The sequence below is a fragment of the Scylla paramamosain genome, chromosome 3 (assembly GCF_035594125.1).
Source record: "Scylla paramamosain isolate STU-SP2022 chromosome 3, ASM3559412v1, whole genome shotgun sequence".
In the NCBI taxonomy this organism is placed as follows: Eukaryota; Metazoa; Arthropoda; class Malacostraca; order Decapoda; family Portunidae; genus Scylla; species Scylla paramamosain.
Window position 1 is genome coordinate 17,702,501 of NC_087153.1, and position 25,706 is coordinate 17,728,206.

Below are 25,706 nucleotides of genomic sequence, written 5' to 3' on the forward strand. Positions count from 1 at the left end.
ATGGTTATGGTGGTGGTGGTGGTGGTGGTGGTGGTGGTGGCTGTGGTGGTGGTGGTGGTAATAGTAATAATAATGATAATGAGAACAACAACAACAATAACAACAACAACAACAACAACAACAACAACAACAACAACAACAACAACAACAACAACAACAACAACATTGATAATAATAATAATAATAATAATAATAATAATAATAATAATAATAATAATGATAATAATAATAATACCAACAAAAATAACAATTAATACTATTAGAATTACCACTAACATCTCGTGAGGCGCTTAGCTTCATTCACAACGTGTGTAATACAAAGGGAGGCAGGAAGGCCCGTCGTTCCCCACACAGCCAGCCCGCCGGCCAGTCAGTGCGCGGCTCGGCTCACCTCAAAACATATGGCAGGGCAACCTTCTTTCTGACGTCTTTCTTTGGCAACGCCATGAGCAGGTATTGGAGGCACGCCTCTGACGTCACAGTCACGGCAGGCCGGCCGGCAGGTAAAGGTCAGGCGAGGCCGCTGATTGGGTGGGCGGGGAGGCAGCAGCCAGGATCATGTGATGGCTTACCTGGCGCAATAAGCTGATGCATATTTATTGCCCAATAAAACAAAATATACGACGCAAATTGTATAGAAATATACTTTCCGGGTAATGCCTTCAAAAAGAGCTTTCAGCGCCCTAATGGCTGGAAAAATGCGTGAAAACATTCCCTGCCCTTCATCTCATATTTTGGCGCGCCGTTTGATCATCACTATGGAGCCGATTTTATTTTTCGGAAATTACAGGCAACGCGCGGCTCAACGTAATTATAAGTGATGTAAAAGTGGAGGAGAGGGAAGGGCTGCGGGGCACGAGGACAGGGCGCGGGGCGTGGAGGGCGGGCAGGAGTGGTGTGACCGACAGTGTGCGTGTGTTTCGTATTGACCAGCATGAAGTGTGTGACCCGCCGAGGAGTGTGTGTTTAGGTGGCCCTCGTGTGTGCCTCGGCAGGGCACGCCCCCGGCCTCTGATGTGCTGCAGCCACGCGTGTGTGCAGGAAAAAGACCAACTGCCTGCACGCACACCGCCAGGCCGCCGCGGCGCGTGGCTGCTGTGTGGAAATGAGCATCTCGTTCCCCGCTGAGTGTGTCGCCTCATGTCGCCCACCATTGTTGACATTTTTTTTTCTTTTTATGAGATCACCTTTACTCATACTTTCTGCCAAAATTTATATTAAATTCTTAGTAAATGACGAGCTAGCCCACACAGATCACGTTACACTGCTGTAGAGTCTGCAGCTCAGTGGTCGCACTCTTAACTCCTTGCAGTGTCTTGAAAGAAAAAAAGAGTCATACAGGGTGGTGTTCGTACCTGGCCAGCGCCCAGTAAGGCAGGACACGCGTGAGGAGCGAGGCTTTGAATGGTGTGGAAATGGATGTGCGGCCCATTTCACGGCGTTATTTATTGCCTCCTTAACTGTCTTACCCCAACCCGCCTCTCTGCCTCTCCCCCCGGGCATGGAGGGAGGGATGACCCGTTATTGCTGCCTCTGCTGTCGCTGGTGCCGCTGTTCCTGCTACTAAAACATAAGAATTTAAGGCTTTTCACGTGATTATTTCTCATTTGTCAGGTGGCGAAGGAAGTCATTATGAGAGTACCTGACAGGGGCAGCGTAGCGCGGCCCTGCATGAGAAAATGAGGCGGTGGTTGGATGGACTGGACGTGGATGCGTGGGAGGGAGAGGGGAGACACATGTGGCATTAAGAGAACAAGACCAATGGTGTGGGTGGTGTTGGTAACAGTAGAGGCGAAGATCTAGTATTGTTATAAAGCAATCATCAACACGTAAGACTGATACGAATACAACAACACCAAAAATAGAGAACGATTGACCAAGAGCTGTAAAAGAAAGAAAAAAAAATAGAAGTGTCATGTAGGAATTTTATGCGAAGACAGACTGGAGGAAAATGAAGCGAGGAAGTGGTGCAAGGAATAAAGACGTGACACAGGTGCAGCAAAGACGTGCGTGCAACATAATCACCTATACTTGCAGGTGTTTGCAGGTGTTCCTCCCGTGACCTATGTGTTAGTGAGGGAGGAGAGAAGAATAGCGTGTCAGGTGCAGTATTCTAGAATGTCAGGTGTAAGGGAAGAGAAGAATAAAGGAGGGGAAGGAGGAGGAGGAGGAGGAGGAGGAGGAGGAGGAGGAGGAGGAGGAGGAGGAGGAGGAGTAAAGAAGGAAATGGAAGAAAGGAACGAGGCATGGGGCAAGACCGATAAGGAGAAGAAAATGAGGGAAAGAGAACAATGAGGACGATGGAGAAAGGAAAAGAAAGAAATAGAAAGGAAGGAGGAAAACAAGTTGATAGTGACTGGAACAAGACCGATAAGGAGAAGAAAAGGAGGCAGGAAAAAAAAAGAAAGATGGAGAGACGAAAGGAAACAAGTGAGGTGGGGAAGGTTATATAAAGGAGAAAGTATAGATTTGTAAGGAAAGGCCACGTGTGTGACTAGAGAAAGAAAAAGAGAGATAACCCAGGTGCGTGTGTGTGTGTGTGTGTGTGTGTGTGTGTGTGTGTGTGTGTGTGTGTGTGTGTGTGTGTGTGTGTGTGTGTGTGTGTGTGTGTGTGTGTGTGTGTGTGAGTGTATGTGTGTGCAGCCGTGAGGGAAGAGAGGCAGCAAGTCTACCCTTGTTCGCTGCACGGAGAATTAATATGAGGACAGAATACACGTGAGAGGGACGACGTATTGTAGGCACTTCCATAACAAGAGAGAGAGAGAGAGAGAGAGAGAGAGAGAGAGAGAGAGAGAGAGAGAGAGAGAGAGAGAGAGAGAGAGAGAGAGAGAGAGAGAGAGAGAGAGAGAGAGAGAGAGAGAATGCGAGTGGTGAAGAACGGCAAGGAGAGGAAGAGACGACAAGGGGAAGGGGGGGAAAGGAAACAGGGTGACAGGGGGGGCTGGAGGAAAGGAAACGGGGAGTTGGAGACGTGAGAGAGGGAGGGAGGGAGGGGTAGGCAATGAGTTAAGGAGTAAGGGGGAGAGAGACAAAGGGAGAGTAGGGAGGGAAGAAGAAAGGTGGTATTGAAAAAACGTAATGGACATGCCGAGGAGGAGAAGAGGAGACAGCTTGAGAGAGAGAGAGAGAGAGAGAGAGAGAGAGAGAGAGAGAGAGAGAGAGAGAGAGAGAGAGAGAGAGAGAGAGAGAGAGAGAGAGAGAGAGAGAGAGAGAGACTTACCTTTGTGTTATGAAAGCTTCCTAAGTCAACTCTCCGTTAAGTTTACTCACCGTACTGTGTCCTTCCCTTTCCCTCTCCCTCTCCCTAACCTCCTTCCACAGGTCAAAGACACGAGCAGGATTACGAAACATTGCATCTACTAATTACTAACGTAGCGTACTGCGCCACATTCTACAGAGAGAGAGGGAGGAGTGAGAGAGGAAGAATAGACTGGTGATTAGAGAAGGGAAGGAGGAAAGGAGACGTGGAAAACAGTGCAAGATTAGGAGAATAGAGATTGATAAGGACACACACGAGAGAGAGAGAGAGAGAGAGAGAGAGAGAGAGAGAGAGAGAGAGAGAGAGAGAGAGAGAGAGAGAGAGAGAGAGAGAGAGAGAGAGAGAGAGAAATGCTTGAAACCGTTGCTATTCAGAACCTAAGAACGATTTGTTGATCTAAACCACTACCACCACCACCACCACCACCACCACCACCACCACTCACCCACCCGGTAAACATCCAGCTACGTAGGTTCCTTGCGAGGCGTGGGACGGTTCCTCGGCGCTGTGTTATCTCGTTTGCTACTCCCCAGGTACCCATGTTTCAGAATCAAGTGTACCTTCCCCTTTCCCCTGCGCCAAAAGAAAGGGGAAAAATTCTGTTAAGTATCTTGTATCCCGTGTTACTACTGGTGGACCGTGAGGCGTAAGGAACGATAAGATTCATGTGTTTTGTTCCTTCTAGCTATTGAGTTATTGAGGTGATGTGTGCTCTGGTTTCAAGCTTTTTTGTGTCGGTAACTTTTAGAGTTGTAGGGTAGTGGATAGGTAGGTAGATAGACTGGTGGATTGGTAGGTAGATAGATAGATAGATAGATAGATAGAGAGATAGATAGATAGGTGGGTAGGTAGTAGACTGACAGATAGGTAGACGGAGAAACAGACAGAAAACTCACAAACAGATAGAAAGATGGTAAGATGGATAGATAAATAGATAGATAGATAGATAGATAGATAGATAGATAGATAGACAGATAGATAGATGGATAGACGAAGGAACAGCCAGACAGACAGACCAACATACAAGCAGATAGACAGACAGATAAAATAGACAGATATTGTATACATCGTTCACTGACCTCTGCTTCAATTACACACAATGCATCACTGTTTTACAACACGCACAAAGGAACATGACAAAAACAGGTAGCTACGCAATAATGAAACGAAACGCAATATGGAATAATAACCTGCTGGTACACACACACACACACACACACACACACACACACACACACACACACACACACACACACACACACACACACACACACACACACACACACACACACACACACACCCTCCTTCTCCACCTCCTTAGCTTTCTTCACCTTGTCTAGCTATCTAGGTTCGTGATGTCTCTATGTAGACCTAGCAAAGTCCTGCCTTGAGTGATCTGCCTCCCGTGACCTGAACCGGGCGCAGAGTTGAGAGACATTCGCAGTGAATATTTAAAACGAGACTCTGCTTCCGAGACTGCGAGGGTATTTGAAGCTTAGAAAGTTAGCTCCCTTGAGGCGGCGATGGAGGGAGAGAAGTTAGCAGAGAGAGAGAGGGAGTCGGGGTCGTAGGGTAAGAGAGAGAGAGAGAGAGAGAGAGAGAGAGAGAGAGAGAGAGAGAGAGAGAGAGAGAGAGAGAGAGAGAGAGAGAGAGAGAGAGAGAGAGAGAGAGAGAGAGAGAGAGAAAGGACACGTTGAGAAAGATCCCGAATGTTGAAGAGAGCCCCGTCAAACTGAGGGAGAGGAAGGTATTGACGAGAGGTGAGGGAGATGGGGAGAGGTGCAGGCTGGTGAGGGCTGGTGAGGGATGGGCGTAATGACACAACGGAGGGCTGAGGGATGGGTGTGATGAAGGGGAATGGCTGGGAGCGTGCACACCTGGCTGGCTAGAGGGAAGGGCCGGATCGTCTTTCTCATATTATTACAGTAGACGAGCTGGAGACATTCTTACCCAACTGCACCTTCAGGCTTTTCTTTTCCCCTCCTGCTTCTTCTCCTCCTCGCCGCGTAATGAATGGCGCGGCGAGAGAGACTGATGAGGTGGCGAGGCTTCTGGATAAATTATAATACATTCTCGTGTCACTCTGATGGCTCCTTCCCCTCCTTCCTTCCCTCCTTCTCTTTCTCTTTCTCTCTCCCTCCTCGTCCAGTCCCCAATATTCCTCTCATGTGTGTGTGTCCCAGAAATTCTCGCACCTTTCCTCTCCCACCTTATTTTTTTGCCGTCACGTCGCTCCTGTAATCCCGCCTTTATCACCCCTCTTTCCTCGCCTCTCCCTCCCCCACCCTTCTCTCTCTATCCCCATGTCCTCAGCCCTCCCCTACTTCTCCCCTACTGTCATCCTCGCCTCCTCCTTTCCGCCCGGCCTTCTTCCTCATTAACCTCATCTCCCCGCGGAGGGATGAGTTCCTGAAAGATGATGGATAGCGGCGCATCATCCACGATTTACTGGGTAGTCATGGGTGATGCATGGCCCACCACTGTCCCATCACTAGCGGCTGAGAGGCGGCTGAAGGCGTGCGGAGAGCCGTGACGAGGCTGAGGAGTGCTTGAGTTTGGGGTGTATAGGGAATGAATGTGGTGTCTAGATGTGAGCGAATAGCATCTCTTTCCTACAGGAACAAAGAGACGAGATGTGAGGAAAACGCTGGAATGACATTGAAACTCATGAATTATGGGTAACTTAAAGAACGTCTGGAAGATAACAATACTTGCATGGACTTTGTGTGGTCTGAGGAAATGACAAGGAAGAGATGAAGGCGCACGCACACACAAGGCAGCGGAGAATATGTAGTATGTACCTTTAAAAAGACACTGGGGACGCTTTTGAAGAGGGAAGGGAGGGAGTTATGAGAGCACAGACAAAGGGATGGAGAGTGAGGGAGGAAGGGAAAGGAAGTGTATGTATGAAATGGCGGGAGGAAGGAGGAAGGGTGGCGGTGTGGACAGCAGCTGCCGGACATTGAGGAGGCGAGGCGCTGGGATCAGTAAAAGAAGGGTTGGGATGCGAAGCGAGAGTTTGGGTATGCTTCTACTGTTGCTTTTGCTGCCACTGCTACTTCTACTACTAGTACTACTACTACTACACTACTACTACTACTACTACTACTACTACTACTACTACTACTACTACTACTACTACTACTACTACTACTACTACTACTACTACTACTACTACTACTACTACTACTACTACTACTACTACTACTACTACTACTACTACTACTACTACTTACATATGAATATATCTATAAGTAAAACGCCTATAGCAAGAACAAAAACGGTCTTCATCATAATCACTACCACCACCACCACCACCACCACCACCACCACCACCACCACCACCACCATCCAAACAAAGGCCTTGCGCTCTCTCAAATATTTAATCAGGTTTAATCTTATATTCATTACATTCTCTCTCTCTCTCTCTCTCTCTCTCTCTCTCTCTCTCTCTCTCTCTCTCTCTCTCTCTCTCTCTCTCTCTCTCTCTCTCTCAAATATAATCTCATTTTTCTTGTCCTTTCAATATTTCTTCATTTTACTTTACGATTTTTATTTTCTACCAAACCTTTCATATTTCGCGTTTGCCTGTCTAACCCCCCCCCTCTCTCTCTCTCTCTCTCTCTCTCTCTCTCTCTCTCTCTCTCTCTCTCTCTCTCTCTCTCTCTCTCTCTCTCTCTCTCTCTTCTACTCCTACTCCCACTCCCACTTATCGAAGTATCTGCATTGAGGTCATCATCACCATCATCATCACCACCATCACCACCACCATCACTAGTGCCATTAGTTGTACACACACAGGCTTAACGTGGACATTATTACAGTTATTAACACACCTTTTTTTCTCTTCCTCCTGACAGGTAACATCACCTGAGCCGCCCCCCATGTAATTTGTCAAAGAGGACGTGAGTAATTAGAACCTTGCTAATTTGGGACTCACGTATAATTGGACAGGTGTGTGTGAAGACCGCTGGAGAGAGAGAAGGGGAGGGTGGGGGGTGTCAGGAGAGAGAGAGAGAGAGAGAGAGAGAGAGAGAGAGAGAGAGAGAGAGAGAGAGAGAGAGAGAGAGAGAGAGAGAGAGAGAGAGAGAGAGAGAGTAGATGAAATAAGCTGGAGACGCGAAATATGTAATGTTAAATGAGAAATAATCGTGCAATGAAAGAAAGAGTTAAAAGAACATGAAAAATTATGAATTATATGATAGAGAGAGAGAGAGAGAGAGAGAGAGAGAGAGAGAGAGAGAGAGAGAGAGAGAGAGAGAGAGAGAGAATCATTATTATATTTCCTGTCCTTAATAATCTTTTATCTTTCCTCGTCTCGTCTCACTTTTTCCTCCTGCCACATCTCTCTCTCTCTCTCTCTCTCTCTCTCTCTCTCTCTCTCTCTCTCTCTCTCTCTCTCTCTCTCTCTCTGTACACGGGTCTATTGTTCACATGTTTGGCTTCTGGTATTCATCCTCTGTAATATATAGCTCTTCCAGGGCACTAATATTCTCTCTCTCTCTCTCTCTCTCTCTCTCTCTCTCTCTCTCTCTCTCTCTCTCTCTCTCTCTCTCTCTCTCTCTCTCTCTCTCTCTCTCTCTCTCTCTCTCTCTCTCTTGCCCTCGCACTCGGGTACACGTGAAGGTAAAAAATGAAAGAGAGAAGGGAACAGGTAAACCTTTGAGTGGCACTGACAGACAGGCGGAGCACATTCACACAGGAGAGGAGGCAGCAAGTGATTGAAGCCTCGAAGCCAAGCCCAGGTGATCTCGGTCCTCTTCGGCGCGTCCTGACGGGTGGAGAAAGAGGCGAGGACCGAGGCACTGAACAGACGAATAGACCAGCAGAAAACACGCGTACGTTGGGGAGGGAAGGGGAGGATGGTGAGGGAAGGGGAGAGAAGGGGAGTGAGTGAGAGGAGTGGGTGAGGGTGCGCTGTGGGTTCCCGTGACTACAATACTCAGGTGCGAAGTTAATTATCGTCTTTTGTCACAGCTGTCTCTCTTTCTCTCTGTCTTTTTTTTTCTTTTTTTCTTTCTGTTTTGAGTTCGGTTGAGGTGGTGGTGGTGGTGGTGGTGGTGGTGGTGTGTGATGTGAATAATGGTTCTTGTCTGTCTTTTCTGTCAGTCTGTCTGTATGTCTGTCTTTTTTATCTGTCTATTTGTCTGTTTATCTACTTCATCTGTATGTATGTTTGTTTATCTGTCTATCTCTTCGTCTGTCAGCTTATATGTCTCTCTCTCTCTCTCTCTCTCTCTCTCTCTCTCTCTCTCTCTCTCTCTCTCTCTCTCTCTCTCTCTCTCTCTCTCTCTCTCTCTCTCTCTCTCTCTCTCTGTCTCTCTCTGTCTCTCTCCCTCTGTCTCTCTCTCTCTCTGTCTCTCTCTCTCTCTCTCTCTCTCTCTCTCTCTCTCTCTCTCTCTCTCTCTCTCTCTCTCTCTCTCTCTCTCTCTCTCTCTCTCTCTCTCTCTCTCTCTCTCTCTCTCTCTCTCTCTCTCTCTCTCTCTCTCTCTCTCTCTCTCTCTCTCTCTCTCTCTCTCTCTCTCTCTCTCTCTCTCTCTCGTGGACCCCTTTGATGTACGCATAGTTTACATCTTTTCCCTCTGGAAGCTGCCTATCGTTTTCCATTTTATTCTCTGGTGGAAAATATCTGATCTACAACATAAAAGAGCCTCTGTATGAAGGGGAGAGAGAGAGAGAGAGAGAGAGAGAGAGAGAGAGAGAGAGAGAGAGAGAGAGAGAGAGAGAGAGAGAGAGAGAGAGAGAGAGAGAGAGAGAGAGATCCTGAATATCATCATAACTCTCTATTTTTCCTAACGCACACACACACTCACTCGTTGATAAATTACAAGGCATACATGGAATCACAATGGAGTATGTATATACCCATGAATACATTTTAGCTTACACAATTGTTAACTTTTCTACCCTCTGTTACCAGCTCCATTGCACCGTGACACGTATTCTTAAGCCCTTCTATCATAACAACTATTTTCAAAGGCCATGCTTACCTTGGTTCCAATGACTGTTTTTCCCTTCCAGTTAATGAAGCAGATTCAATCTCATTCTTTCACTATGACTGTTTTCAAAGGCCATAGAGACGATTAGTGAAGTTCCATTTTGCTCCTTTCCACACACTGATGTTAACCCTTTCACTGCGACACGAAGCAATTAGCAACACCAGGAGCAAAGCGTGAAGTCTTTATAAACATTTACAAGAACGTTAACGATGAAAAAGAATACATTTTGCAATTTCTTCCTAGTTCAAAGATTGGATGTGGCTGTAGAACAAGTAAAGATGTCTCAGAGTGATTGGTAATTAGGAAAAGGTGTACCAAGTGGCAGTCAAAGGGTTAAGCAATTATGAACGTGCATGTAAAATCACGAAAACATCCTTGAAATTCACAGTACAGTAATTTCGGGATGCGATTGTTAAAATAAGGAGTCTTTATGAAACTGTTACTTGAATTATTCTTAGATTAAAAAAAAAGACTAATAAAGTTCCATTGGCTCTTTTCCCCAATTGATGTTAAACTATCATTATACAAAACCGTTAAAAATCACTGCACATTAACTTCCAAAAAGAGATTGTTAAAGCACAGAATCTCTATGAAACTGCAACGAGAACCATGGAAGGACTCGTGAATATTACAGTAACTTCCTTTCGTGTCAATAAAATGTACTTGATAAGGTAGTGAATACTTGAAAAAAGGGTCCAGGGTGTGTGTGTGTGTGTGTGTGTGTGTGTGTGTGTGTGTGTGTGTGTGTGTGTGGCGGTCGCAGGTGCACTCTGTGCCCCGCCCGGAGAGAACACACGAAAGGGGAACCATTTTTATTATGCGTGTGTGTGTTTTGGGGCAGAGAGAGAGAGAGAGAGAGAGAGAGAGAGAGAGAGAGAGAGAGAGAGAGAGAGAGAGAGAGAGAGAGAGAGAGAGAGAGAGAGAGAGAGATGGAAGATACAAAGAATAACAAGGGTGGCGAAACTGAGGTCATTGAGTGTGTGTGTGTGTGTGTGTGTGTGTGTGTGTGTGTGTGTGTGTGTGTGTGTGTGTGTGTGTGTGTGTGTGTGTGTCAAGAAAGTAAGTAAATAAAAGCAGTGAGATATGGGTAGTTTGTAGGGATATTTTCCATGTAGTAGTAGTAGTAGTAGTAGTAGTAGTAGTAGTAGTAGTAGTAGTAATGCCACCATCCCTACCAACACCACCACCACCTCCTCACCCAAAGCAGATGATTCAGAAATAATAATCCATCAGGAAAAGAAAAAGAGAATCCTCACATCGTTATTACTGGAAAAGACTGCATTCTTCTCCCCGCCACACTGACTTCACTGGAGGCTGTTAATCAGAATCATCTCCTTTCTTTAGTTATGTTTCAATTAGAGTAATTCATTATAGCTTTTCCTCTTGCTCCCATTTTCTTTATCCCCTTATTATAACTATTTTTCATCAGGTTTCAAGGTCACTTAATCCTCCTCATCTCTTTGAAGACTTTATATCTCTCTGACTTATCCAAATTAATGATGGTGCGACGGAGGAGGAAGAGGAAGAGGAGGAGGAGGAGGAGGAGGAGGAGGAGGAGGAGGAGGAGTGGGAGGAGGAGGAGGAGAAAAAAGTGAGGGCGGGACAGCCTTTCGTGTTTCTTTGTCAGATGAGGAGAGAGAGAGAGAGAGAGAGAGAGAGAGAGAGAGAGAGAGAGAGAGAGAGAGAGAGAGAGAGAGAGAGAGAGAGAGAGAGAGAGAGAGAGAGAGAGAGAGAGAGAGAGAGAGAGAGTATCTGTCTGTGTGTGTACAATGATAATAGTATGTGTACCTTTGTGTCATAAAAATAATGGTTCATATTTCATATAATCTCGCTTGCCATTAAGTGTCACACGCCGACAGCTATTTACTCTCTCTCTCTCTCTCTCTCTCTCTCTCTCTCTCTCTCTCTCTCTCTCTCTCTCTCTCTCTCTCTCTCTCTCTCTCTCTCTCTCTGTCTCTCTGTCTTTCTGCCTCAATGCAGTACAATAATAACATTTTTTGAACCGTCACCTGAAGCCTTAGTCCACATGTGAGGCAATAAACTCTAAATGCATTCCTGGAAACCCACACCACAACTCTCCACTAAACATTCATGACACTCCCTGAACCCTGATGCTACTCCCTGAACCCCCGGTGCTACTCCCTGAACCCCCGCAGCGTCCTGTGTCTCTACCCCTCTCCTCAGTGTCCGTAAGGTGCCACCATCCCAGTTAAAGAACCTTGTCAGGCACAGGTCATGCAAAAAGACAATCTCACTTTATATTACTACTTGTCTTTATTACCCCCGTCTACATTTTTAATTTCGATAGGATAACTTATCATAACCTTGGAACGGGCACCAGATCAGCTTGTTTTAACGTGTCAAGGAGTCTGGCATAAAGAATGAAAGAGAAAAGAAGGACCATTTAATATGCCCTTGTTAAAAACGTAAGTTAAAAGTTTCAATTTTGGGGGTTTTGACAGGTTTGGTTCAGGGGGTATGTTGATAAGCCTCTTTCGTAGCAGTTCAAGTCGTGAAAAGGGGAAAAAAACAGAACCACAGAGAGAGAGAGAGAGAGAGAGAGAGAGAGAGAGAGAGAGAGAGAGAGAGAGAGAGAGAGAGAGAGAGAGAGAGAGAGAGAGTTAAGCAGTGAAAGGAGTGGAAGAGTGACGGTACTAATTAACTCTTGCATCAGTGAGGTGGACGGATCAAGGTTCAGTGTGAGTAGAAAGTCTTGTGCATCGACACTTCCTTATTTTGCTTGTGTTTTATCCATTGTGTTTTCCTGGTGAGTCAGTGAAATTTACAAGACTGCTTAACGACCACTGAACATAAAAAAAAAAAAAAAAAAAAATTAGAATATCACTATAAAAAAAGCAGCATTTTTCTAACAAACGCCCTCCATCACGAAAGTTTATTGAATGTTTGCACTCGAGAATCACCGCGTTGAAATTTACGCAACTATTCTTCACCTTTCTATATATATTTTTATTTTTTTTGTGGATTTTCTTCTTTTTTTCTTTTTCGAGTAGTGCAGGTCAAGTTTTGCGGCACGATACAGGGGAGTGGAGAGGCGTGAAGTCATCTGCCCAAAAGAATCATCGTTTAAAAAAGTTATATAATGAAATTACCTGAAGAATCAAATATTTGTCAATATATCTCGTGACTGTATCATTTGTTTCATTTGTTTTAACGGTAGTAAAGATATCTTAAACAGTTCTTAGGAGTAGATTATAAAAATGTCTATCTATAACCACACAATAAAGTTTGGAGGGGAGAACGTGTCAATCTATTGGAAGCAAAATAATGAGACTTTATGTAAGATAGCTTGGGAACGAATGGCGTGCAACTTCGGGCGCCATAGAGGCGTCACACCATAGAGTCACCACCCACCTCCACCATCCATCTGGCATCACCTCCCCTCGAGGACTGTCCACCCACAACCGTCGACCCTGCATATTTCAAGAAATAATTACGAGGCTGTCCTTCCATTCTTCCTCCCCCTCACTCCTCACCTCTTCCCTCTTCCACTCCCTCCCCCTCACTACGTATACCACTTCTCTGACCCATTCATTCATTCTCTCTCTCTCTCTCTCTCTCTCTCTCTCTCTCTCTCTCTCTCTCTCTCTCTCTCTCTCTCTCTCTCTCTCTCTCTGCACATCCCCCTCCAGCAGTTTCCGCCCAACTCTCACTTCCTCACTCCCTGACAACAAGTCCATCCGTTCTTTCCCTTGGGGGTGTACCGATTTCTTTTTCTTCCTCACGTACCTACCTCCTCCTCTTCCTCCTCCTCTTCCTCCTCCTCCTCCTCCTCCTCCTCCTCCTCCTCCTCCTCCTCCTCCTCCTCCTCCTCCTCCTCCTCCTCCTCCTTCTCCTCCTCCTCCTCCCACATACACCTGTCCCTTCCTCTGTTCTCTTCAAACCTCTCTCTCGTCTCCTTCTTTCCTCTTTCTCCTCCTCCCGTCCTCCTCCTCCTCTCAGGTCAAAACGTCAAGGGGTCTAAAAATTCCTGTTTTTGTTTTGTTTTTTGTTCGATCGTAATTTTTTTCATTTTTATTTTCAAATTGTTATGGATTTTCTTTTTTCTCTCATTTAGTTTCATTCTTATGCTTTTGTTGGTGTTTCTCTCTCTCTCTCTCTCTCTCTCTCTCTCTCTCTCTCTCTCTCTCTCTCTCTCTCTCTCTCTCTCTCTCTCTCTCTCTCTCTCTCTCTCTCTCTCTCTCTCTCTCTCTCTCTCTCTCTCTCTCTCTCTCTCTCTCTCTCTCTCTCTCTCTCTCTCTCTCTCTCTCTCTCTCTCTCTCTCTCTCTCTCTCTCTCTCTCTCTCTCTCTCTCTCTCTCTCTCTCTCTCTCTCTCTCTCTCTCCGGAAAACTGCTTAGCCCTCATTTCCTTTCTTCCTACCCTCTGCTCTCCCTCTCTCCATCCCTCCCTCCCTCCCTCTCTCCCTTCACACACACACACACACACACACACACACACACACACACACACACACACACACACACACACACACACACACACACACACACACACACACGATCACTCTTCCTGAACTAGCGTATTGTTGAAAGCTTATGACAATGAACATAAGAACATAAGAACATAAGAACACAAGGAGAGCTCCATAACATAATCACTACTATCTTCTTCTCATCCCAAGCCATAACTTCATTTAATCCTTCTTCAAAAGCCTTCAAGTGACTGACGCTGCACTAACAACCTAATTACTGAGCCCATTCCATTCATCTACCACTCTGTTTGAGAAGCTGTTCTATCTTATTTCTTTCTCTACGTCAAGCTAATTTTGTGGGGCTTGAACCTATTAATTCTACGTAGTCTTATCCTGATTCTTAACCCTTAGGACCTTATTACCTCTATAGAATTACTCACTCTCTCTCTCTCTCTCTCTCTCTCTCTCTCTCTCTCTCTCTCTCTCTCTCTCTCTCTCTCTCTCTCTCTCTCTCTCTCTCTCTCTCTCTCTCTCATTATTCCCTCCTCACCTCTATTTTTCCAGTCTCTCTCTGTCTGTATGTCTGTCTCTCTGTATGTCGGTATGTCTGTCCATCTGTCTGTCTGTCTAACTCTGTCTAGTTTATCTGTTTGTCCGTGTTTGTTTCTTTTTATTTGCTTCGTTTATATGTACATATGTATGTTTGTATTTCTCTGTATATATGTATCTCACTCTTCCCCTCCCTCCCTCTTTCTCCCTCCCACTCTCCCTCTCCCTCTCTCTCTCTTTGTTGTTGGCGGGTCCTGGCGGTGGAAGGCGGGATCTCAAAATTTGGTTAGCGGGTTCGCGGGCGGATAATGGCGCGAGGGAGGAGCGGCCGAGGGACAGACAAAGGTGCTCTGGAGACGGAAGAGGCGGCAAGGTGCGGCACGAGGAGAGGCACAAGGGAAGGGAAAAAAAGTGATCGAAAGGGTAGATTATGGGGTGTTAGGTGGTGGTGATGGTGGTGGTGATGATGATGATGATGATGATGATGATGAGGAGGAGGAGGAGGAGGAGGAGGAGGAGGAGGAGGAATAGGAGGAGGAGCAAGATGAAGGTGATGATGAAGAAGGAAAAATAATAGAGAATAAAAACAAGAACAAAAACAAGAATAGCAAGAACAAAATGATGACGAAAATGAGGAGGAGAAAAAAGGTAATCGAAGATAATAAAGAAGAAGAAGAAGAAGAAGATGAAGAAGAAGAAGAAGAAGAAGAAGAAGAAGAAGAAGAAGAAGAAGAAGAAGAAGAAGAAGAAGAAGAAGAAATCAGGTTTCAGGAAGTTACGTCCACAAATTGTTGATATTGAGAATAATGTGACACACACGCGCGCACACACACACGCACACACACACACACACACACGTACACACACACACAGGTACAGACACACACACACACACACACACACACACACACACACACACACACACACACACACACACACACACACACACACACACACACACACACACACACACACACACACACACACACACACACACACACACACACACACACACAACAAATACCAAACACTAACAATAACAAGAGTAATTTATTAACAAATTTATGTATGAAAATTTCAAAATTTCAAAATAAAAAAAAATTACGTTTGTTGAAATTAAATCAATATTAAACACACACACAGACACACACACACACACACACACACACACACACACACACACACACATATATATATATATATATATATATATATATATATATATATATATATATATATATATATATATATATATACATAAAACTCACGAGGGAGAGGGAGGAGGCGCCGTGCCGAGTTTTTCCTCTGAGGGGCAGCTTAGTCGAGAAGGGGAAAGGGGAAGGGGAAGGGGGAAGGGGAAGGGGAATGGTGCTGTGTTGGGGGTAGGGGGACTAAGGGGGAGGAGATAATAATGGTGTGGGGGAAGTAAAAAATAGCATAGTGGGGATGAAAATGAGGGAGGTGTAATCCCTTATATTAGTGCTCTGATTAAGGATGCTGCCGTGTTTTAGAGAGGGGCGAGAGAGAGAGAGAGAGAGAGAGAGAGAGAGAGAGAGAGAGAGAGAGAGAGAGAGAGAGAGAGAGAGAGAGAGAGAGAGAGAGAGAGAGAGAGAGAGAGAGAGAGAGAGAGAGAGAGAGAGAGAGGGGAGGGAGGGAGGGAGGGAGAGAGAGAGAGAGAGAGAGAGAGAGAGAGAGAGAGAGAGAGAGAGAGAGAGAGAGAGAGAGAGAGAGAGAGAGAGAGAGAGAGAGAGAGAGAGAGAGAGAGAGAGAGAGAGAGAGAGAGAGAGAGAGAGAGAGAGAGAGAATTCACCAAATATAGAGAATGAGAATAGGTTAACTTTTTTTTCATTCTCTTTTTATACATGCCTTCATTCACTCGGTTAACCATTCAGTTACCTCATGAATGACTTAATAAGTGAGACACATAGTCAGTCATTCATTCTTTCGTTCATTTATTCCGTCATTTAATTAGTCAGTCAGTCAGTCAGTCAGTCACTTAAGTCCGTCAATCAATTAGGTACTTAATCATTCATTCATTTATTTGTTCATGAATCTAATTAGTCAGTCATTCACTCACTCACTCATTCAGTCAGTCACACATTTAGCCAATCACTTATGTGCAAGAAGTAAGCGGCTTAACGTAAGAGGAATAATGAACACTCCACTCGCTTACATATCCCTTCAAAACAGTGAGTCCTGGGATCCTATTGCAAGGAGTCCATGCAGCGAACGGTTGGAGGACAGACAGTAAAGATAGCAGGCAGGAAGGAAGGAAGGAAGGCAGGCAGGAAGGAAGGCAGTACATATACCCATTGACAAAGACAGCCGAATAAACCAAGCCCCTTCTGCTACAAGGCAATGTTTGTTTACGTTCAGGGAGGGCCATCTGAGAGCAGTGAGGGGCGTGGTCTGACTTATTCACAAGGGTCCCGCTCCTCTATGCGACAGATCGAACGTCTTGGGAATCTTTGCTTTTTACCCACCCCGCAAGGCTTATGATCCTTGCCTTCCGCTGTGCTCTCTGTGACGTCCCTCCTTCTTTCCTCCTGCGCATCGTGTCCTTCTGCTCCGTGTCCTGTTCTTCAGCTCAGATGCGGTGCTTGGTGGCGCGTAAAAACTCCGCTACGGGGAGGAAAGTTCAAGTAGTGAATATTTCAGAGTGTAGAGGCTGCGTTGTAGGTTAGATGCCGCGTGCTGCCTGACATTTGTGAAGCTACGTAGGGAGGGTCTTTCTTCTCTTCTCTTTCTTTCTATGGTGCCTCGTGGTTGCCTCACGCCCACCCCCACCCACATGTAAACTGAAAACACACACACACACACACACACACACACACACACACACACACACACACACACACACACACACACACACACACACACACACACACAGAGAGAGAGAGAGAGAGAGAGAGAGAGAGAGAGAGAGAGAGAGAGAGAGAGAGAGAGAGAGAGAGAGAGAGAGAGAGAGAGAGAGAGAGAGAGAGAGAGAAAACAGGTAGCGGGACTCGTAGACAGGTGAAATACAGGTGTGCGTGTCAGAGCAAGGTAGTCATAAAGACAGCCATGTCCAGGTGACCTTTTTTTTACAACCACCTGCGGATACCTTACCTGGCTTCCACCAGTGCCGACGCCACCACCATCACCACCACCACCATAACCACCATAGTCTAGCTTCCACTACTTTTTTTTTAGTCACTCTTTCTTCTCTCCTATTCTTTCGTCTTCTTTCCTTTTCACTCTCCCATAACAGAAAAAATTACTCGTTTCTCTTCTATCTTCTCTTTCCTCTCCTAAACCTTCTCTCTACCTTTTCTCACCCCTACTCTTTCTTTCTTCCCTCCCATTCTTCCCTCTTTCCCTTGCAAGTCTCTCTCTCCCCCCATAGCAAAAGAATGACTCACCTCTCTTCTCGGCTCATCTTCCCTTTTCTCTCTCTCTTTCTCTCTTCTTCTCTCCTCTCTCTCTCTCTCTCTCTCTCTCTCCTTTCGCCAGGTCGTCTTCGTCAGGCAATCGTGATATCTTTGAATAGCTGGCCGATAAAATGTTTTGGTTTGACCTTCTGTTTTCTTTGTTTGAGAGTATCTAATTAGTGTTATGATATTTACGTTTTCTGTTTGTCTCTCTCTCTCTCTCTCTCTCTCTCTCTCTCTCTCTCTCTCTCTCTCTCTCTCTCTCTCTCTCTCTCTCTCTCTCTCTCTCTCTCTCTCTCTCTCTCTCTCTCTCTCTCTCTCTCTCTCTCTCTCTCTCTCTCTCTCTCTCTCTCTCTCTCTATTCTTGTCTGCTATCATTTTCTTTCTTTTTTTTTTTTGCATTTTTTTAGTTAATTTCTTAAAGGTTTGTGTAATTTTTTAATGGTTGTTGTGGTTCATACAAAAAATGTATTCTTTTTATTTTTTACGTTCTTTTGTTTAATTATATGTATTTATTTTTCACCTGTTCTATATTTATCTTTCTTTCTTTCTTATTTTCTTTTCTTTGAGATGATAGGAATTAGTATCTCTTTCTCTTCTTTTTCTTTTCCTTTCTTTCTTAGATGGCATGAATTGAGGCTTGCTTTTTCTTTTCCCTTTTCTTTCATTTTCTTTTCCTTTTCTTTCCTTTTCTTTTTTCTCGTTCTTTCTTTCTTTCTTTTGCTTGACTGATGTGAATTTCGCCCCCCTTTTCTTTTCTTTTTCTTTTTCTTTCTTCAGGCGTTACGAATGGAGCCTTTCTCTCTCTCTCTCTCTCTCTCTCTCTCTCTCTCTCTCTCTCTCTCTCTCTCTCTCTCTCTCTCTCTCTCTCTCTCTCTCTCTCTATTTTTTGTTTTACATTTCTTTACTTTATCTTTTTTTTTTCTACGGTTCTTCGGTTTATTTTGAGGTCAGTGCGAAAGAATTGTCTATCTTGTTTTTTAGTCCTTGTTATTGTTCTTGTCTCCTTCTTCTTCGTCTGTGTTTTTTTCTATTCTTTGATTGAATTTTGTTTCTTTTTTCCATTATTTGTTCCCATTCCTGTCACATCTTTAAGTCAGGTCATGTTAGATTAGGTTAGATTAGATTAAGATTAGGTTAGGTTACGTTAGGTTAGGTTATGTTAACTTAGGTTTGGTTGTATTAGATATTTTTCTGTCACCCTTGAAGTTAGGTTAGGTTAAGTTAGGTTAAGTTAAGTGAAGTTTTGTTGATTCATGTTAAATCAGATTACGTAAAGTTAGGTTAATTTAGGTTAATGCAGGCTAGGTTAGGCTGGTAATGTTGGTTTGGTCTAGGTTAGGTTAGGTTAGTTTAATGTAGGTTCGGTTAAGTTCATTGTCTGGTTCTGTCAGTGCACCCGTCACCGTCACCTTTAAATAAGCGGCTTTGTCTACATTCGTTCACTCCACTACATGCATACCTGAGTGACCCGGAAGCCACGCGCACACACACACACACACACACACACAAAGGTGAACAAAGAGTGAATGGTTCGCGTACACATGAAAGAAAAACGTTCATGTGTGTGTGTGTGTGTGTGTGTGTGTGTGTGTGTGTGTGTGTGTGTTTGTATTAACCTGGGGGTAATAAAAGGTTATATCGCCACAAGCTGCTTCACTTACTTCCAATTAATTCATCATTTTTCGTCCCAGTTTTCTTTTTCACTTTCTTTTCCACCTCTTCGCTTTTAAAACAGTACATCGCAACATTCCCAGCTTCCTCATTCCACCCCTCCCTTATTTTCCACTCCTTCTACTTCTACTCTCTCTCAGCTCCACCCTACACAAAGCGCAATTCATCTTCGACCTTCCAGTCTCCACCATTCCTCCTCCACCTTGTTTCATTGACTCTTCTACATTCTGTCTCTTCCTCTCCTCTCGCCCTTTCGTAATGGTAAACTGCGTCTGGCAAGTGACATTCTGGTTGGAGACTGTGTTAGCTTGCGATACCTTTGTTTAGAGAGAGAGGGTGTGTGTGTGTGTGTGTGTGTTTGAGTGTGTGTTTATCTCTCGTAACAACAGCAGTAATAATAAAATACACAATAACAAAAAAGGATAATGATAATAATAATAATAACAATGATGATGATGATAATAATGATAATAATAATAATAATAATAATAATAATAATAATAATAATAATAATAATAATAATAATAACAATAAAAAAAGAAGTAACAGCATGTAAAATCCCTCCTTTATTTACACTGGTTCTTCTCGTTACACAAACTACCCACGCACACTCAGATATATTAATAGCACACATTAAAATTGAAACACGCATTTGTGTGTACATTAAAAGATAAACTTGGACATTTAAAAGTATAGCAGCGGATTAAAAGATACAAGGGAACATTAAGGGATTACGAGAGAGAGAGAGAGAGAGAGAGAGAGAGAGAGAGAGAGAGAGAGAGAGAGAGAGAGAGAGAGAGAGAGAGAGAGAGAGAGAGAGAGAGAGAGAGAGAGAGAGGGCAGGTCAAGTTAAGAAATATTTACTTACTTGGGCGTCACCAGAACTTCCTCCTCCTTCTCCTCCTCCTCCTCCTCCTCCTCCTCCTCCTCCTCCTCCTCCTCCCAGCTCTTCCATGACCCAAACAACCCCCCACCCAAAGAGCGCCAGTAAAAGGAATGATGTACCAGGGACTCTCTCTCTCTCTCTCTCTCTCTCTCTCTCTCTCTCTCTCTCTCTCTCTCTCTCTCTCTCTCTCTCTCTCTCTCTCTCTCTCTCTCTCTCTCTCTCTCTCTCTCTCTTCATCTTTTCTTCCTCTTAATCCACCTTCACCACATTTTAATCCTTATCTTAATCCACTACCACCACCACCTCTCCCTCCTCCTCCTCCTCCTCCTCCTCCTCCTCCACGGTATCAAAACCTCATCCACATATGTCTTCTTCTGTTCTCTGGAGAAATATGGCGTCCTTCCCTCCTTCCCTTCTCTCCTTTCCTCCTTCCCTTCCTCCTTCCCTCCTTCCCTCGTCCCTCTTCCCTCTCTATCCCTTCTAATTTGCCTTAATTAACCCCAAGTTTGGTAAATGGAGAGGGTTGCAAGAGGAAATGAAAGGGAGGGAATATGTGAAGGTGGAGGGAAGAGGTAGGAGAAGGAGGAGAAGAAGAAGAAGGAGGAGGAGCCGGTGAGAAAAAAAAATTGGAGAAAGGTGAAGAAGGAAAAAGAGGAGAGAAAATCATAAGAAGGAGAGAAGAGACTTGCTAAAGAGAGAGAGAGAGAGAGAGAGAGAGAGAGAGAGAGAGAGAGAGAGAGAGAGAGAGAGAGAGAGAAGAGGATGAAGGTACAAGAGGAAGAGAGAAGGGAGAGATTTAGGAGGCAGAGCAGGAGGAGTATAGCTGGAGGAGGAGGAGGAGGAGGAGGAGGAGGAGGAGGAGGGGGAAGAAGAAGAAGAAGAAGAAGAAGAAGAAGAAGAAGAAGAAGAAGAAGAAGAAGAAGAAGAAGAAGAAGAGGAGGAGGAGGAAGAGGAGGAGGAGGAAGAGGAGGAAGGAGAAAGAGATCGATATTCATGTCCAGGTTTCTTCCATGACTCGTATAATTTCCTCCTCCTCTTCTTCTTCCTCCTCGTCCTCCTCCTCCTGCAGGCCGGGGGGAGGGGGTTGTCGCCGGCGTGCAAACAAGACTTGTCCCAGGTTGCTAATTACGACGCCAGGTGACCCCCTCCTCCTGAAAGAGAGAGAGAGAGAGAGAGAGAGAGAGAGAGAGAGAGAGAGAGAGAGAGAGAGAGAGAGAGAGAGAGAGAGAGAGAGTTCCCGCTATATCATCCATTTACATGCATCCTTTAAGGGTTTGTACGGAATTTACGATACTTAGGAGGTTATGTGAGGGAGTAAGACAGATATTGAGACAACTAGACAGACAAACAGACAGACAGACAGACAGACAGACTGAGAGAGAGAAAAAGTGTGATATTAGATTCTGGCTATAGTGAGTGAAGAGTTTAGCTAATTTGGGTTTTTCTAGTGTATGTTTCTCCTTAGATTATTGCTACTGGTAGGCTAAAGATAGTTCTGTTGACTTTATTGAAAACTTCCATCTTTGGGTTCACATCCGTACGTACAAGTGTGTAAGTTTTGTACAAAAAAAATGTACTTATATATAATTCCAAAACATGAAAAAAATAAATAAGTAGACAAAAAAAAAAGAAAAAAAAAAAAACAGACGGAGACTTAATCCTAATGGAAGAATGAAGTGTTTAAGAATACGACACACATTATTGGACCCAGATTACTCTTCCTTCCTGTTTTCTCCCACGACTTGAACTGTTTGTGAAGAGGAGTATCAATGCACTTCTAATACTTAACTCTTTTGAAATCTCCTTGAATTGTCTCTCTTTCTTTTCTTTTTAGTGGAGTAGCATCGTGAGTAAACTTTCTCTCTCTCACACTCGAGGTCAGAATCCTTAACTCCTTAAATGGTGTTATCTTGTTGCTGTGTTGTGTCCTTCGGTAGCAGCAAGGTGGTGATGGTGGTGGTGATGGAGGCCTCCCAGGAGACAGGTGCTCTGTTTGCGTCCTTCCCTTCCCTCGTGTCCAGGCTCCTCGTCCTCTTCATGACGCGCTGGGGTGGGTGGGGGGAAAGGACAGGGACGCCGTGACAAAGAGAATGAGTGACAGAAGAATGCTCGTAGTCTCAATGAAAAACTTGGGTATAAAAATGAAGTTTGTTTTATTGTTTTTGTTTTGGTCTGGGTGAGTGAGTTGTGTTGTGTTGTGTTGTGTTGTGTTGTGTTGTGTTGTGTGTTGCTTTGTTTTGTTTTGTTGTTTTTCGTTTTGTTGTGTTTGATCTTTCGGTTCTTTTGATTGTTGTTATTGGGCTTTCTTTTTTTTTTTCTTTCTTTCGTTTTCTTTCTGTATTTATTCTTTTTTTTCTTTCCCTTTCTTTCTTTTCTTTGCCGCGTTCCTGTACTAATTATCATTATTATTTTATTTCTTTTATTCTTTTCTTTCATTCTCTACTTCTTTGATTCTTTGCCGTCTTCCTGTGATAGTAATTTCCTTTCACATAAAGCATTGCTTTGCTTTCATTCTTTCCATTCCTTTGATCTGCCAGTCTTTTTTTTCTTTAACTTTATTGCTATTGTAGTTTTTCCTCCATTTCTTTTCTTTTTTTTTCTTCACCATGTTCCAGTAATCAATTATTCCGTTTTTATTTTATTCTTTTGATGACGTCGCTTTGTCTCCGTCATCTACGTTTTCTTTTATCACTCATTTCATAAAGCACCAACCGCTCGAACCTTTCTTTCTTTTCTCTTTCTTTCATCCTTCTCTGTCTTTGTCCCGTCACTTCTTCTACTTCCCCCCCCCCCACACACACACACACCGCATCCTTGTGTCTGTGTTATTGGATTTTGCTTAAGTGATGTTCCGGTGTCTGGGTTTTGAGTTGGTTCTTTCTCTCTCTCTCTCTCTCTCTTTTTTTTTTTTTGTGGATTTCACATGAAGATTTTAGGTTTTTATTTGGGTTCCTGTTAGTTTGCCAGATGTTTTGTTGTCTAGGAAAAGGTTATCTTGACTTGCTATTATGTTTACCTTGTTTACAGTGTTTATTCATCTTTTCATTAATTTATTCGTGCTTCTGTTCATCCATTTATTCTTTCTTTCATTCATTCATTTATACATACGCCTCATCGCCCTTTCTTCAGATCATTCATGCATCCTTCCGTTTTTCTGTTCTTTCATTCAGTAGTCCTTCCATTTATTTATACATCCATCTCTCCATTCATCCGTCCATTCAATGTGTGTGTGTGTGTGTGTGTGTGTGTGTGTGTGTGTGTGCAGTACACACACACACACACACACACACACACACACACACACACACACACACACACACACACACACACACACAGAGAGAGAGAGAGAGAGAGAGAGAGAGAGAGAGAGAGAGAGAGAGAGAGAGACTTACATAAAACACCTACCACCCTTTCTTCCTTTCCTCCTTCCATACCTTCCTTCACTTATTCCTCCCTCCATCTTTTCGTCTCTACTTCCCACCTTCCTTCCCTCATTCCGTCCTTGCGTCCCTTCCTTCCCTCATTCATCTCTATCACGCCCCTCCTCCATCACACCTCGCGCGGCTTGCCTCAGTAAATCAGCGTCATGCTTCTGTTAGTTCTTGTCACCGTGACCTGCCTGACCTCTTATGACCCTGTCTGGTATCCGGGATTGAGATTAAGGGATAGAGAGAGAGAGAGAGAGAGAGAGAGAGAGAGAGAGAGAGAGAGAGAGAGAGAGAGAGAGAGAGAGAGAGAGAGAGAGAGAGAGAGAGAGAGAGAGAGAGAGAGAGAGAGAGAGAGAGAGAGAGAGAGACAGAGAGAGAAAGGGGGCGAGAGAGAAAATAGAAGACTAGGAAGAAGAAGAAGGGTAAGAAGAAAGAAAAGCAAAAATAACAGTTAGAACTAGAACAAGAAAAAAAATACGATGAGTTAGAAGATAGGTTCTCAGAGTGGCAGATTAGTATAATAGGCTTCTTATTCAGGTTTTTAGTGCTTAGTCAACAAGTAACTTTTAAAAGATTAGATCAGTTCATGGCTAGGGACGATAGATTGGTTTATTCTTCACAGGGAATGCCAGGTGTAGGTTTGGTGGCTCCTTGCAGCTTCCCTTACGTTCTTAATTTCTTGGTAGTAGTTTTTTCAAGGAGGAGGTTTCAAGACACTTATCCTCCAATTTTGGATGATCCTTTTGACCTTTCTTTAGGGACTGGCACCTCAGAGGGCCTTTTATTCTGTTCTTTTAGTTGCCCTAGGCCAGTTCCTCTCTTGAATAAAAGAAAATAAAAAAAAATGGTAGGTTAGGAAGGGAAAAGCACAAGTGAAGAGATGACTAAAGAAACACCAATGAAAAACAAAGGAAGAACAAGATCATAGACAAAAGTAGTATTTCTCCTTCATGCCTTACCCTAAGATTCCGAGACATCCCCACTTCCTATCTACTCCTTATTCCCTACACTCACTTACTTCCCATCCCAATACTTGAAGGAATGATTAAAGGAACACCAAGGAAACACAAACGAAGAACAAACCTATAGAAAACATTACATCTCCCTTATCCTTCCTTTGTCTAAAGATTCCAAGGCACACCTACTTCCTTCCTTCTACTCTCCCTTCCTTCCTATCCCATTCCAATCCAGCAGCAGCTATCCTACCTTATCCTATCCAAGGCAGGTTTGGTATTTACATTTTTATTCTATTAATTAGAGTTGTGTTTTTCTTGGTGTGTTTTCCCGGGTGGCAGTGAAGGTAGCGAGGGAAGGGAGGGAAGGAAAAGGTAGGAGGGCAGGGAAGGGTAGGGAGGGAAGGGAGGGAAGGGTAGGGAAGGGCAAACTCTGGTGACAGGTGGAAAATTGGAGGCCGCAATGAACGCAGGGCAGTGTGTGTGTGTGTGTGTGTGTGTGGTGTGTAAAAGTGTGGCCGTGCAATTATAGTATACCGAGACACACACACACACACTCGCACACACACACACACACACACACACACACACACACACACACACACACACACACACACACACACACACACACACACACACACACAGACATAAGGAGGGGGGAGGAACGCATACATACAACTAAACAAACAGATAGAAAGCAAAACAAATAAATCGCCAGACTAAAAATAAGACAAGAAAAAAAAATCTGCACACACACACACACACACACACACACACACACACACACACACACACACACACACACACACACACACACACACACACACACACACACACACATAACAATAAATAATTAATTAGCATATGCATTCTCATGAAATAACAGCATTTACTGTACAACAAACACACACACACACACACACACACACACACACACACACACACACACACACACACACACACACACACACACACACACACACACACACACACAAAAAAAAAAAAAAAAAAAAAAAACAGTTATATGAAACACACAAATTTGCTATCCTTTTTTTGTCGAACTTGTATTAAATATTTTACACCTCTGCAATAACAATAACTCACATCCAGAGTTCGGAAA

At 44.1% G+C, this 25,706-nt stretch overlaps 1 protein-coding gene across 2 annotated transcripts in view; it reads left to right on the top strand.

Moving 5' to 3' along the window:
* Positions 1-25,706, top strand: part of LOC135091897 (leucine-rich repeats and immunoglobulin-like domains protein 1) — a 149,415-nt gene that overhangs the window by 57,487 nt on the left and 66,222 nt on the right. The window contains exon 4 of one of the 2 annotated variants that reach the window (XM_063989989.1): positions 7,120-7,164. The exons of the other annotated variant lie outside the window; for it this stretch is intronic. The gene's annotated coding sequence lies outside the window, so the exon portion shown is untranslated. The remainder of the gene's footprint in view (positions 1-7,119; positions 7,165-25,706) is intronic. 2 annotated transcript variants of the gene reach the window in all.